Source organism: Macrotis lagotis, chromosome 7 (assembly GCF_037893015.1).
Source record: "Macrotis lagotis isolate mMagLag1 chromosome 7, bilby.v1.9.chrom.fasta, whole genome shotgun sequence".
NCBI classification, from domain to species: domain Eukaryota; kingdom Metazoa; phylum Chordata; class Mammalia; order Peramelemorphia; family Peramelidae; genus Macrotis; species Macrotis lagotis.
Genome location: NC_133664.1, coordinates 159,167,769 through 159,182,090, shown reverse-complemented (window position 1 = coordinate 159,182,090; position 14,322 = coordinate 159,167,769). Strand labels below are relative to the sequence as shown.

Genomic DNA, 14,322 nt, shown 5'->3' with positions numbered 1-14,322 from the left:
AGCCCAGTTGCATTGACTGAACAGGGGTCTGGAGTACTTGTATTGGAGCCTGGTATGCTTTGAGCTCCTTAGCCAGGGCCCCCAGTGGCCTCCACTCCCTATCTCTCTTGTAGCTGAGGACCTCAAGCTGTTCCCTGTAGGTTGTGCCCACTCATACTAACTGATTTCAATTCTCTGCCCTGGGCACACTCCCACTCTGCTCAGTTCAGATCTTGCTGGAAATTGCTTCACTGTGTTCTTTTGTGAGTTCTGTTGCTCCAAAATCCATTTGGAGGTTAATGCTATTTCTGAGGGAAACATGAGAGAGTTTAAGAAAGTTCCTCTCTTCTCTGTCATCTTGGCTCCACCTCTCTCTCAAATCAATTTAGAGGGAAGAAAAGAAGTTTATATTTATAATTGTAATAATCCCATTCCCTCAAATAAAAACAAAATCGAAAAGTATTTGCTTTAAGATGTACTAAGTCCACTAAAATCTTGAAGTACATTACTGAACAATAAATATTATTTTAAGCTACTAACAAAGTTAATTATTCACTCTTCCCTTTTTGAGGGATCTGATCTTCTGAATGATTAATTTAAAAGGCAGTTTTACTATAAGAATACCGTTGTGATTTGAGCATTATTGGTCTTTTTCAGGAGAATAAATGACTTATAGAAGCAATTATTTGTTTTTATTTATGTGGATACTTTTGCTTACTCTTCTCATGGTCGCCTTTCCACCTCTTCCAATTCTGCCTTCCACTCCCCAATTCTTTATCCTTTGTGAATTCTACCTATCTTCCATAGGTCCAATGGAGGGAATGCATGAAGTGTTCCAAAACTGCTATTGCTAACATCGGGCAAAAAACCTACTACACTTAGCCTGTAACACCCATTTTAACACTAAATTATAATATGACCAATATTGTTCTATATTCTTTGATATACATCAATAATGTACCCCTAACTAGATTTCAAGTTTCCTCACATAAAGAATTATGCCTTATTTCTGTCTTGTTTCCACTGTAGTCCATAGCAAAAAGCTTTAGTACATAGGTGAAGCCAAACAAAAAAATCCTGAGAATAGAAGTTTGAATTAAATATATCTATATCTATATATTTATATATATATATATATATATATATATATGTGCGTGTATATATGCTCTATATAACTACATGGACATAAAGCTATTTATAATAGACAGATAACATGTGCCTGTTTAGAAATATATCTCTATCTTTCTATCTATATATGTATATATTTTTATATATTCATATATATATTAACTTATGCAGGAGAAGAATTTTTTTTGTAAGCCTCAAAATTTAGCTCAGTAGTGAACATGAAATAGTCAATAATTGCTTAACAAATTGAATAGAAGAATAAATAAAATCAGGACTTTAATAGACAGTCTTAAAATATTTTTGATGTGCCATCATTTTAGGAAAACAGGAAAGGGATAGAGAAGAGTGTGGCCTTCACACACCTTTTTTAATGTTGCACAGTATATTTTAACTTTGTCATGAACATTGACGTAAATGACAATAAAACAATCAATATATTTGTTTAATTTATAATGGCATTTATTGTTTCAAAAATTCATCTTTTTCAATTGATAATTTTATTTTTCTAATTATACATTATGAAATTTTTTCAACATTCATTCACATGCTTATGAATATTTTAAAGTTACATGATTTTCTTCTACCCTGCCTTCCTACCCCCTCTCCCCTCAGTGGCAAAAAATCAGGTGAATATTATACATACACATTTTTTGTTTAACATGGTTACAGATTTTGGTATGAGGAATTAGGATTAAGAGAAAAGAAAACATTCTTGATATAGGAAAGAAATATATAAGAGAAATTTTTTTAAGCAATGTATGTAGTACTTGTTCAAGATTCTGTAGGGTTTTTGTATTTTGTTTTGTTTTGTTTTGTTTTTGTTTTGCTTCCTCTGGATATGGATAGCAAAGTCATAACAGGTCTCCTGTGTTTGTCTCTGAACTGCTGAGAGGAGTTGCTTGCAACAAGGCTGATCAACTCACAGTATTGGTGATAATGTGCACATTGTTCTCTTGATTCTGCTCCCTTTGCTCAGCAGCAGTTCCTATAATTCATTCCATGCTTCTCTAGAGTCTGATAATTCATCTTCATAGATATTATATCACCTTCACTGCTTAATATGTGTAGAACATTTGGCATTTAATTTTAGTTCAGAAAATTGACTATTGGAGCTGAAAATGTCCACTATTCATGAAAGATGAGTCCCTACTGTCTTTGCTTAGTTGCATTTCAAATAATTTTCAAGCAATGAAGATTGTAATTTGAATCATGTTTAGCTAAAAAAATGAAATAATTAAAATAATGTCTTTTTTGGAAGAATCTCAGTTTCTTCCAAGTGTATCTTCTCAATTAAACTTGGAGTGTGTTTGAGAAGAATGAAGGGAAATAGAACATACATATAAATAATTTTATGTTTTGTAACAAGATAGATATTCATCTGTTAGAGTGAATCAGGTCAAATAGCTTTTGTTTTCAAGAAAGGGAGATATAGGGTGGCTAGGTGGCTTAGTAGATAGAGCACCAGCCCTGGAATCAGGAGTACCTGGGTTCAAATGCGGTCTCAGACACTTAATAGTTACCTAGCTGTGTGGCCTTGGGCAAGCCACTTAACTCCATTTGCCTTGGAAAAAACTTAAAAAAAAAGGGAGATATATAGACATGGGGAAATTGTCTGAACTAACTATATTAAGTTTCTTTGGTTATAAAGGTTGCACAATTTCCATAAATAACTAAAACAATTATTCCTCTACATTCCTGTTTTTGTTGATTTTTGTTTCATTTTTTAATCTACCTGTGGTTTGACTGATAAAGTTAATGCCCTACACCAATGCAAATTGGCACATTCTTTATAACTCCTAGTCTTAATTTTGTTAAAATTTTGTTAAAATGCCTGAAGAATTGAAGATTTAAGTTGCATCCCAAAGGTCAGGTAACCAAATGTACTGAAGACAGGACTTGATCTTTCTAACTCCGAGGGAATGATCTGATTCCTATAGAGAACCCCCACAACAATTTGATTAGGTACTAACAAACAGAGAATTTATGTCAATACAGAGGGATAGATAGAATTATTAAAATGATTTCTAAGTTTTCAGATATGATTGAAAAGTTTCTTGATTTGGGAAATATTTGGTAAACATGAGTGAATAAATTTTCCTTTTTAGACCCCACTTCCCTCATCTGACAGAAGGTTGGACTAAGCTGGCCTCTGACATCCATTCTAGCTCTAAATCCATTTTCCTTTATATTTTAGATATAGTCAGAAAACTAATAACCAAGGAGATAAAGAGATATTAGCTTCACTTTAGATAAACACAAGTATTGTTTCTGGTTATATTTATTATTATTAATCATTATTATTGCTGAGCTTCTCAGGCCCACATATATGAGTGCTCCTTGTAAGCAAAGCATTTAAAGAGATTGAGGAAAGGAGGAAGATTGAGAACAAGAGTGAGAGAAATGATGCCAATGATATTCAATCAAGAAGATTTGCTTCTTCCAGTGATTTCTGCCACTAATATTAACTTATATAAAAGCACAGTAGAAATTATTCCAGAATATATCATAGTAGATGTACAGTTGCAAGCAGAAGAATAATTTAAGCTTGAACATCTTAGAAGGAAAGACCACAAATTCAATAAACCTAACTGAAAAACACAGATATCCCCTATTAGTGTTCAAGATAAGACCGTGTAGAGACACCTCTATGGGATCAGTTCATCATTTTGCTTCAGCATGTGTGAAACTGGCAAATTGAAAAATGCAGGAACAGCAGCATCCACTACAAATAAAAGAATAAACTTCTATGAAATAATTTCCTCTCTCAGGAGAGCACTTCACCTTGGTGATAAGACCAAGGAGCATCATATAAAGTCAAAATTTAGCCCAAGATGTGCCTCCAGAGATAAAAGTTGAGGAAATAATAGTTCATATTTATGTAATACATGACTTGGACCTCAGTTTCCTGACTTGCAAATTGAGGCAGGTGGACTAAATTGTCTAAAACATCCACTCTAGTTTGTAATCTAGACTTCTATGACCATAGGAAATGCTTCTCTCCCAATCTTCTTGGGGAATGAGTGTAGTTATTAATTGCATTTTAACATATTAATAACATTTTAAAGAGAAAACTTTGGGACAGACAGTTTAAGTGATGCACTCTAAACCACACAGCTAATAATTGGCAAGCTAAGTCTTAGTCTTTGTTTTTATTTATTTATTTAGTTAGTTAGTTTTTAGTTTTTGCAAGGCTAAGTGGCTTGCCCAAGGCCACACAGCTAGGTAATTATTAAGTGTCTGAGGCCAGATTTGAATTCAGGTACTCCTGACTCCAGGGCCAGTGCTCTATCCATTGTGTCACCTAGCCACTCCAAGCTAAGTCTTTAAATCCAAGTTTACTGATATTTTCACTATGCCCCTACAGTCTCTATGGTGTTAGAATGAAATCAACATAAGCCAAAGAAGGAGTTAAGAAAGATAGGAGTTTTTAGAAACTGAATAATGCCCTAAAACAAATATCCATCTTACTGTAAGGTTTTCATTAGGAATCATAGATTCAGAACTGAATGAACCTCCAGAAACAATCTAGAGCAACCCTATCATGTTATAGATAATGAAACTATGGTCTACAAATGCTAAAATTAGCCAATTATTTACCAAGCCAGGTATCATGGCATACAAGTGACAGAATGGACATTTGAGGTTTCTAATTCCAGAGTCAGTTCAATGAGAAATTGAATTTAAATCAGACCTTTACAACTTTCTCTCTGTGCATATGTGATCCTAGGCACCTCATGTAAATGTTTTGACTTTCAGATTCATTGAAATAATGAAGAGGTTAGATTTAGATGGCCTTTAATGTCTCTTGCCTCTCTAAATTTCTATTACAATGATTCCAAATCCAGTGTATTCTCATCACCTTCTGCCATAGATTTGCGAATGAAGTTGTCTAGATACACAGTTCTTCCTGCTTACAGTTGATTATTTGGAATAGCAGAAGAATTTATAGATAGTTACTCTAGGAGGACTTTTCAAAGTCTTTTCAAAGTATCTCTTAGCTTTGTTAATTTTAACAAAATTAAGAATAATGACTATGCAGAGGATGAAGAGTTTAGAAGATAGAGATTCAACCTGTGATTTTGTTAGAACTTTCCCTTAACCCATACAGATTGTTACCTTCTCAAAAAGTTACACAGTCTTAAAAAAGTTAATCCAGAACATGGAGCTTAATTATTTTGTTGAGGAATTTACAGTCAGTGGAAGTTTGGAGTCAGGATATGAATCCAAGTAGTCGCCCCTTGGAAAGTTATTTCTTTATCAACAACAGGATCAGCGTCAGCAATAGCCAGTATTTATCCAGTACCTTAAGATTGCAAAGCACTTCAAATGTGTCAACTCATTTGATCCACATAAGTCTGTGAAGGAAGTTTTATTATTTTCTCCATTTTGCAGATAAAGAAACTGAAAATGAGAGAAGTCATTTGCTCAGCATCAAAAAGCTAAATTTGAAACTGAGATAGGATTTAAACTCAGACCTTCCCAATTCCATATCCTGTGTTCTATTCTCTGTGCCAGTTAACTAATTGCTTCTCCACTATGCTACCTTAGTTATACTTGGAGGGCCTTTTAATGTGTTTTCATTGTAATGCAAACATTGAATGTTATTTCACTTTGTTCTCAAAACAACTCTGTAAAATGGGCAGAATTATTGTTTTCATTTTATAGTTGAGAAAATTGAAACTAAGTGAAGCTGCTAGGTGAATAGAGTGTGTAGAATGCTGGTCCTGGGCCCAGGAAAACATAAATTCAAATAAGAGTTCAATTACTTGCCAGCAGTGGGACTCTCAAATAGTCACTTGAACTTTTTGTCTCATTTTTCTCAACCATAAAATGATGATAGTAATAGCACCAGACTCATAGGGTTGTTTTAAGAATCTATTTGTGAAGTCCTTACAACAGTGTTTGACAACAAGTACATGCTTAATATTCCTTGTATCCCACAAGTGACTTTCTTTAAGTCATAATACTCTATGCAAACATGGACCATTGGTTATATATTTAATCAAACAAATACTTAAATATCTGCAGCTGGAGTTATCATTAAGAAAACTATCACATCCAATCATTGTAGGCTTCTTTAGAGTGGAGATGAAAATGCATGTTCAAATAATTACAGTACAGGAGTGAATTTGATTAAAAGCAAGGAATTTTCCAGTAAAATGCTATAAGAAATCTAAGGAAGAGGGGGGGTAAAACTTCTTTGAAAAAGGGGTACCTGAGATGGAGTAAAACTTATTTGAAAAAGGGGTACCTGAGTTGGTCCGTGAAAGAAAAATTAGTAAGTACATAGAGATGAATAGGTATTTTTTTTCTCAAGGCATGAAGATATACTGCCCATGCATAGAAGCAAGAATTTACAATGCATTTAAACTAGAATATAGAATGAAAAAAGGAGAGCAGGTGATATCAAAGGAGTTTAGATAGTTGTTGCTCAATTACTTTAGTCTTCTATAACTTTTCATGACCTCAAGTGGGGTTTTCTCAGTACAGCTAGTAAAGTGGTTTGCCATTTCCTTCTCCAACTCATTTATCAGATGAGGAAACTGAAGCAAGCAGGATTAAGTGACTTGTCCAGAATCATATACTACTAAGTATCTGGGGTCAGATTTAATTGCAGGTGTTATGATTCATGGTGCCAATTAGCTTCCCATCAGATAATGTGATACTCTTAAGGTAAGAAAGATCTGAGTTTGATTTCTGCCTTGGGCTAGATTATTTAACTTCTCAGTGCTCCTAGATAACTCTTAGTTAATTTATACATAGCTAGTACTGATTTGGCTTGGTAGAACAAATCCTTATTAGAAATTCTCTATATTAATGGAATCAAAAGCCATCTCTTCTTCAACATCCTCCCCAACTCCCCTCCAAAATGTGTTCACTGTGATAGTATGTGATAGAAAAAAAGTATTTACTTAGTTAACAACTTGAGGAGAACCAAATAAAATGTATTGAATTAACATCCTAATTTGGGGAAGGGCTAAAGAAGGAAACTTAAAAAAATAAACAGCTTGTTGTCACAATGGATAGAGTGGTGGGAGTGGTCAGAAAGAGTTCTTTCTCTGAGCTCAAATCTATCCTTACCAGATTTGTGACCTTGGGCAGATCATTTAAGCCTGTTTTCCTCACTTCCTCAACTGTAACATGAGCTGGAGAAGGAACTGGCAAACTGCTTCACTACCTTTACCAAGAAAACTCCAAATGGGATCACAGAGAGTCATCCATAACTGAATAATGATCAAAAAGAAGGAAAAATTCATCCACTGAGCACTTATCTATGAAACCAGCTTTTCTCCATTATCCATGGTTGACTGCCAGAATAAATCAAGGACTAGGAAAAGTTTTTGGGAAAAGATGAGTTCCACTTTAGAGAGGTTGAGTTGTAGGTGCCATACATCTTTAAAACTGCTTACAGCCTTCCCTGCATTAAATGCTGGTGGTTTTGGCCTTTTGTGGTTACAGCTTGAGAAATGTTTTCCTCATCTTGGTGAATGGGTATACAGTATATTCATTGTTTATTGCACCATTTCATCCTTTTTCATAAATATTTTTACTGTTAAAATTGAATGGGTTGTGTTTGTTCAGAATGATGCTGCGCTGATCTAGTTCTAACAAGAACACATTAAACTCTCATATCATGTCTCCTGGCTCATAAACTCATACTTTGTGACCCTCAAAGCCAGAATTCCTGTGTTAATCAGGATTAAAGAATATCAGTAATCATATCAGTATAACAGGATTATGCCTGATGCTGATCTGGGTTAGTTGGTCAGACTACTGAATCCCATAATAACAAGCACAGATTTGCATCAGAAAAAGACAGGATTTTTACTCAGCTCCAAAAAAAGACTATTTGGTTAGCAGAAGACCCCTGATCATTCTGGTAGTCTGTCCTTATTCCCTATGTAATCCTTGGACATTCTCCCTCCCCATCTGGGCATGTTTCCTCATCTATTGTCAAAGAAGGAAGTAGTAAATGCCTTCTAAAATCTCTTCTTGCCATAGTTACTGATTTTTCTATCCTATTAGAAAGGGAAAAGCTACTTGACTGATATCAACAAGTACACAATGGAATCATCAGCCTATTCACTTCTGTCTGGTCTCAAAACCAAACAACAAAACTCAGAGAAACAAATGTTCCTTTATCATAAATTTAAACTGACAGGTAGGTCAAAAGAGCTCTCTTCTCCCTAGCCTCACTGTTGTTGCCAAAATTCCTATGAGGGCTAGATCTACCTTTTTGTAACAAAAGAGTAGGAGCAGTGAGTAACAATACTTTACATAATGTCAATGGTTATCACTGGGATTTGTTATGGTTGTTCAATCATTCAGTCCTGTCTGACTCTTTGTGACCCTATGAACCATACAGTCCATGGGATTTTCTAGGCAAGCATGTTGGAGTGGTTTGCTTTTTCCTTCTTCAAGGGTTTGTTATTTCATATATATACTAAAACTCGTCCTCTAAGATTTAACCCATTCTTGAAAAATCTCCAGAGCATCAGCACTATTGCTAGTGAAAATCTTCAAAGGGAAGAATTTCTTTTTTTTATTGAGGTTTTTCTTTTCCAAATACATGTTATGAAAAGGTTTTTTTTCAAAACATTTATCCGTATGTCTATGCTTATTTCTAAGTTACAAAATTTCTATTCACCCTTTTTCCATCCCTCTCCTCTCAGCAGAAAACAAAAGTAAAAAATATTGTACTTACACATCATGTTAAAGATGTTTGCAGGTTAGTCTTGTTTGGTATGAGGAATTAAGATTAAGGGAAAGAAATACATAACAGATATTTTTTAAAAAAGTGAATGTAGTATTCCTCATATTCTGAAGAATCGTTTTTTGTTTTGTTTTGTTTTGTTTTTCTTCCTTTGGATGGGGATAGCATTATCCATAGCCAATCTAAAATGGTTGTCCTCAACTCTCTGAATTGCTTCCATCATGGTCGATCATCTCACAATGTTGTTGTTCATGTATATTGTTCTCCCGGTTCTCTCCCTTCCTTCAGCAACAGATCCTGTAATTCAATTGATGCTTCTTGAACATTTATTTTTCTTATAGAACAAGAGTATTCCATAATATTCATGTACCATAACTTGTTTAACCATTTTCCAATTGATGGGCATCCCCAGCTACAGAGCTGCTATGAATATTTTAGAACATTTTGAGATTCCTTCTGGATATAGACCTAGAATTGGAATTTCTGGGTCAAAACAGTTTTATTGCTATTTGGGCATAGTTCCATATTGCCCTCCAGAATGGTTGTATCACTTCACAACTCCACCAGCAATGCATCAATGTCCCAATCCTCCCATAACTTCTCCAACATTGATCATTTTCCCTTTTTGTCATTTTAGCCCATCTGAAAGGTGTAAAGTTATAGCTCAGAGTTGTTTTAATATGCATTTCTCTAATCAATAATGATATGGAACATTTTTTCATATGATTATATATAGCTTTAATTTCTTCATTTGAAGAATTTCTATTCATATCCTTTGACAATTTATCAGTTGGGAAACTTGCAACCTTATGAATTTGATGCACTTTTCTATATATTTTAGAAATGAGACCTTTATCAGAATGACCAGTTGTGAAGATTGTTTCCCAGCTTTCTGCTTTACTTCTATTTTTGGCAGCATTGATTTTATTAGTGCAAAACATTTTTAATTTAATATAGGAAAAAATCATTCATTTTACAATTTATAGTGTACTCTATTTCTTGTTTGGTCATAAATTTGTCGCCTTTTCATAGATCAGGTAGAGTATTTCTTATTCTATTAGTTTATCTATGGTGTTGCCCTTTATTTATAAATCTTGTCTCCATTTTGACCACGTTTTGCTATAGGGTATGAGATGTAGGTCAATGTCTAGTTTTTGCCATATTATCTTGCAGTTTTCTCAACAATTTTTGTCAATTAGTGAGTTCTTATCCCAGAAGCAGATGTCTTTGGGTTTGTCAAACAGTAGATTACTGCCGTTATTTGGTACTGTTTCTCCTGAATCTAGCCAAATCTAATGTTTCATTATTCTATTTCTTAACTAGTATCAGGAAGTTTTGATGATTTCTGCTTTATAGCATAGTTTGGATATGGTAGAGCTAGGCCACCTTCCTTTACATTTTTTTCATCAGTTCCCTTGTTATTCTTGATCTTTCATTGTTCCAGATGAATTTTGCTAATATTTTTTCTAGCTCGATAAAATAACTATTTAGGGGGAAGCTAGATGGTGCAGTGAATAGAACAGTGGCCCTGGAGTCAGGAGGACCTGAGTTCAAATATGTCCTCAGACACTTAATAATCATTATGTGATCTTTAAGTCACTTAACCCCATTGCTTTGTAACACACACACACACACACACACACACACACACACACACACACACACACACACACACACACACACAGACATTATTTGGTAGTTTGATTGGTATGGCACTGAATAAGTAATTTAATTTGAGCAAAGTTGTCGTTTTTATTATATTAGGCTCAACCTATCCGTGAACAACTGACATTTCCTCAATTATTTCGATCTGACTTTATTTGGGTGAGGAGAGCTTTATAATTGTGTTCATACAGTTTTGGGGTTTGTCTTAGGAGGTAGATTTGCAAATATTTAATGTTATCTATAGTTACTTTAAATGAAATTTCTCTTTCTCTTACTCTTGGACTTTGTTGTTTTTATATATAAATGCTGATGATTTATGTGGGTTTATTTAATATCCTGTTACTCTGATGAATTTATAACTGTTTCAAATAGTTTTTTAGATGATTTATTCACTTACATCTGCAAAGAGTGGAAAGCTTTGTTTCCTCGTTGCCAATTCTGATTCCTTCGATTTCTTTTTCTTCTATTGTTGGAGCTAGCATTTCTTAAACTATATTGAATAGTAATGTTGATAATGGACATCTTTGTTTCACCTCTGATCTTACCCCATTATATATATACATTTTTTTGTTGGTTTTTTTATAGATACTACTAATTATTTTAAGGAAAATTCCATTTATTTCTAAACTTCCTAGTGGTTTTTATTAGGAATGGATATTATATTTTGTCAAAGGCTTTTCTTTAGCATTTATTGAGGTAATTATGATTGTTGATTTTCCTATCAATATGCTCAATTATGTTGAGTGTTTTCCTAATAGTGAACTATCCCTGCCTACTTGCTATCAACCATACCTGATCATAGTGTATCATCCTAGTAAAAACTTGCTTTAATCTCATTGCTAAAATTTTATTTCTGATTTTTGCATCGACATTCATTAGGGAGATTGCTCTATAATTTCCTTTGTCTTTTGTCATTCTTCTTGGTTTAGAAATCAGCACCATGTTGGTGTCATAAAAGGAATTTGGCAGAAATTTCTCTCCTATTTTTTAAAATAATTTATGTAGAATAGGAATGAATTGTTCCTTAAATGTTTGATAGAATTCACTTGTAAATCCATCTGGAAGTGGAGACCTTTTCTTAGGGAGTGTATTGATGGTTTCTTCAATTTCTTTTTCTGAAATGAGGCAATTTAACTATGTTATTTCTTCTTCTGTTAATCTGCCTACCCTTTAATCTGTCCTTTCTTTTCTTATCTTTCCATTCCACTTCCCCCCACCCCTTCCCAGTAGAGTAAAATAGGTTTTTAAACCCAAGTGGGAATGTATCTTATTCCTCTCTGGACCAAATCTACTAAATAGAATTTACTTAGTGATCACAGTCTTCCTTCTTTCCCTCTAAAATTATAAATCTTTAGGCTTCTTCATCTAGTGTTATTTATCACTAAGGTACTATTAATCAGGTATCATCAATCACAGCGTGATTAATTGTTGCTTGATAAGCTCAAACTGATATCAAAGTACCATCACAGATTGATTGATTAATTGATTGTTTGATAAGTAGCATTGCTTCAAAGTAACTAAGTACTCTCCCCTCTTCTGTCTCATTAGAAGCACACTTTTCAAGAGTTTTGAATTACATCAAATTATGATCATTTTTTCTTTATCCCTTTTTCAAGTGCTCTCCAAAGAAATACAATCCTCATGAGTCAAATTATCATCCAAAGACAAATCATTTCATGAACTTTCTCCCTAAGCCTATTTTCTCTCATACTTTATGCCCCCTCTCCACCCAGGATACTTAACCCCTTGTTAAGTGAAGTAAGGATTGTGTCAATCATTGATTTAATTAGCTATAAGAATCTTAAAAGACTCTGAGTACTGGGAGGCTCTGAAGGTTTTACCTGGGAACTTTACAAAAGATTGTAAGTTATGGGAGACACTGACTCAGGACCACCCAGTTTATGATGTCCTTATCAGAGAAAGTGCTAAACTTTGTCAGATGTAATTCAAGACTCTTGAAAAGTATACTTTTTTTAAAAAGGTTTTTGGCAAGGCAATAGGGTTAAGTGGCTTGCCCAAGGCCACACAGCTAGGTAATTATTAACTGTCTAAGACTGGATTTGAACCCAGGTACTCCTGACTCCAGGGCCAGTGCTGTATTCACTGCACCATCTAGCCACACTGAAAAGTGTACTTCTAATGAGACAGAATAGGAGAGAGTACTTAGTGACTTTGAGGCAATGTGACTTATTAAACAATCAATCAGTCAATCAGCACAGGAGAAATGAAGTGGACCAAAGGATACTGCAATATTTGTTTAGAGTTAATACCCCTGCTTTTCTTTAGGGCTTCTTGTCTTAAACATAGTGATGTCATTTTGAACTTTTTCAATGGAGAGACAAGACCCATTGATATCTATATTCTCTAAGTCCAAACTCTTGAATTATCTTTGACCTTTTAATTATCCTGAGAAGTAAAATTCCCAAGAGTTAGAGGTGCTATATAGTCTTCACTAACCTTTGGGGATTTTTTTTGTTTGTTTTTTTTCCTTCCTTTTTTCACTTACCTTGATATGTATTTCTTGAGTTGTTTATTTGTTGATTGAATTCACTGTTCATTTCCTGTCTTTATGTCAGGAAATTCTGATAGTCCTCTATTTCATCGAATATCCATCTTTCCCCCTGATACTAAATGCTGAATTTTGCTGGGTAGAAAATTCTTGGTTGTAATCCCAGGTCCTTTGCCCTCTGAAATATATTCCAGGTCCTCCAGTCCTTCACATCTAATTGTGTTTCCTTTGTATTTAATTTGTTTTTTGTTTTTTTTTGCTGCTTGCAGTATTTCCTCCTTTATTTGAGAGTTCCAGAATTTAGCTATAACAACTCAAGGAGTTTTTAATCCTGGGGGGGGGTCTCTTTAAGGATGGGTTCTGGGTATTTTTTCAATAGTTATATTGTGTTCTTATTCCAGCATTTTGGGCAATTTTCCCCCTGATAATTTCCAGCATGATGTTTTCAGGTTCTTTTTTGATTGGGGCTTTCTTGTAGACTGATGATTTGTAGATTATCTCTCCTGGATCTATTTTCCAGGTCATTTGTTTTTCCTAAAAGGTACTTTATGTTTTCTTCAATTTTTTCAATCTTTTTATTTTGCCTGATGAGTTTTATATTTTTTCATTTTTTTGTTTGCTTTTTTGTTTTTATCCTCTCCATTAATATTCTACCATAAAGAAAGAATTTTGCAAAATATGTTTGTGTGTGAGTGTGTGTGTGTGTGTGTGTGTGTGTGTGTGTGTGTGTGTGTAATTCTAGTTAATTGAGTTAAAACAGTCCTGTTACATTGAGGAATTAAACTGCAAACAATGGTCAGAAAAACTGAAAATCAAAACTATGGAACGCTTCATGAATTTGTGTGTCATCCTTGTTCAGGAACCATGCTAATTTACTCTGTATCATTCCAATTGTAGTATATGTGCTGCCGAATAGAGCACATGGAATTTTATGTTCTCGTAGATTTGTTGCTTTCTATTTGGTCAATTCTAATTTTTAGGATTTCATTTTCTTCAATTACCTTTTGTGTTTCCTTCTTAAAGATCAATTTTTCATAATTTTCCTGCATGACTCTCATTTCCTTATTCCCTTTTTCTTCTTCCTCTCTTCTTTGGTTTTTAAATTATTTTTTAGGTTCTTGATGAACTTTTGGACTTGAGTAGAATTTATAGACTGTTTTGTGACTTCCCCCATATGTTATTTTTCATTGATTTCTTCTTCCAACATGACATTGTTATAATCTTTAACTGTAAAGCAGTTTCTTTAGTGAGAGCTTTTTTAGTTTTTTTGTTCATCTGTTGTTTTAGGTCTGCTCCTGGGGTTTAGGGGAAATAGATCAAAGTTTGG

At 34.0% G+C, this 14,322-nt stretch overlaps 1 protein-coding gene and 1 non-coding gene across 2 annotated transcripts in view; one reads left to right on the top strand and one right to left on the bottom strand.

Annotated features, from left to right (window-relative positions):
• The window catches only part of MAGI2 (membrane associated guanylate kinase, WW and PDZ domain containing 2), a 1,847,576-nt gene that overhangs the window by 586,620 nt on the left and 1,246,634 nt on the right, over nucleotides 1-14,322 (top strand). The gene's annotated exons all lie outside the window — the stretch shown is intronic.
• On the bottom strand, nucleotides 13,810-13,916 carry LOC141494632 (U6 spliceosomal RNA). The gene has a single exon (XR_012470523.1). It is a non-coding gene; the product is annotated as a U6 spliceosomal RNA (small nuclear RNA).